Genomic DNA, 2095 nt, shown 5'->3' on the forward strand with positions numbered 1-2095 from the left:
CAACCTTCCTTCCGAGGAGTGGCTGGTGGGTTTGAACCGCCAGCCTTCTGGTTAGCAGTCAAGTGCTTTAGCCAATATGCTACCAGAGCTCCTTACTGTAAATGAGGAGTAGCAAAACAAAATTTGTTCCTGAGATACTAAAGTATTTCATAAATCTCTTACTATATACTTGACTACAACTAATAGGTAATTAAACATCTATGTAGTGCTGCTATTTTATTGATAGATTGGTGATTAAGGGAAGTCCAAGACATTAATTTCTCTTACATTGTTGTTGGTTGCTGATGAGTCGATTTAAAATATTTTAAAGGCCCTTTAATTTGTCCCTCTACTTGCCACCTCCCTCTATCCCCTAGGTGGATTCTCACACACCAAAGTGATTGTTTTGAAAGAATCTTGTCCCTCCCTCCTTCTGCAAAAGGGCTGTAGATTGAAATCCAAAGTCCCTCCTGTGGGTTACAAGACCTACATGGTCTGACTCATGGCTTCTTCTTCAACATCATTTCCCATTAATTTTGCAGTGGGTACACTGCTCCCTAGCCATGCCAGCCTTCCTTAAACATGTCAAGACATGCTTCTGTATCACTGTTCCCTCTATGTAGAATGCTTTTCTCTCATGTTATCACCAAGATTAGCATCCTTACTTCACTCTCTCTGCTCAAACGCCACCCTCTCAGAGAGAACTTCTCTGACCATTCCACCTCTCTATTCCCATCACTCTATTCTCTTACCATGCTAGTACACTAGTAACTGATTAAAAAAAACCAAATCAAGTGCACTGCCATCAAGTTGATTCTGATTCATAGTGACTCTGTAGGGTTTCCAAATCTCTACAGAAGCAGATTGCCATATCTTTCTCCTGTGGAGCAGCTGGTGGGTTTGAACCACTGACCTTTTGGTTAGCAGCCTAATGCTTTAACCAATGGACTACTAGGGTTCCTTACTTATAACTGATGGAACATTATAATTGAAAAAAATCTGTATTCCCCACTAAAATATTAGTTCCATGAGGCCAAATACTTTGGTTTTTCTTCTATTGTATCCCAAACAACGAGAACAGTATCTGGCTTGATAAGTAAGGGCTTGATAAGCTGAATGATTGCGTATTTTGTTGCTTTATTCATTATTTGATACTCTACTTAAATTCCTAAAGACACAGAGAGCAGTGACAATCTCCATCTCTCAGGAAATGTTTGATTTAGGGGAAGAGATATATATACATAAGTAATTACAATTAAAGGTACAACAACCTCATTTGTACAGATGAATAGAATATTATTAGAAAAAGTGGAGGAATTTCAACTTCAGCAGGATTTCAAAGAATGAATAAAGCTTTATTAGGCAGACAGTATGTAGAGTGGGCAGACATTCCACGTACTAAGGCAAAGGCATGAAATAGCAAGTTATATTTGGGGAACTATAAGTAAATGGCTTGGTATATTGGAATACGTGGTGAAGGGGAAAGGTAGTAAAGATGATGCTAGGAAAGCTGGAAGGAACCAGAATATGAAGAGTCTTATATGTCATGCTGTTGTTGTTGTTAGGTGCTGTCAAGCCGGCTCTGACTCATAGTGACCCTTCATACAACAGAATGAAACACTACCTGGTCTTGTGCCATTTTCACAATCCTTGCCATGCTTCAGCCCATCATTGCAGCCACTGTGTCAATCCATCTTGTTGAGGGTCTTCCCCTTTTTTGCTGACCCTCCACTTCACCAAGCATGATATCCTTCTCCAGGGAATGATCCCTTCTGACAACATGACCAAAACAGGTGAGATGAAGTCTGGCCATTTTCACTTTTAAGGAGCATTCCAGCTGCATTTCTTCCAGGACAGATCTGTTCATTCTTCTGGCAGTTCATGGTATTTTCAGTATTCTTCCCCAATACCACAATTCAAAGGTACCAACTGCAGTGTGATACATTACTTTGTGAGGCTTTTCTACCCATAAGTCTTTGTAAACTCCAAGGAGGGATTTTCTATGAGCAACTGAGGAGCTCCTGATTGCTGAAGGTGTCTACCTGGAGTATTTCTGTTGGGAGTGGCACAAAACAATGTTCTGGGAGGTGCCCACTCTCTCTCAGGTGCTTAGAGT

This window comes from Orycteropus afer, unplaced genomic scaffold (assembly GCF_000298275.1).
Source record: "Orycteropus afer afer isolate SDZICR_OR568_19922 unplaced genomic scaffold, OryAfe1.0 scaffold00147, whole genome shotgun sequence".
Lineage (NCBI taxonomy): Eukaryota > Metazoa > Chordata > Mammalia > Tubulidentata > Orycteropodidae > Orycteropus > Orycteropus afer.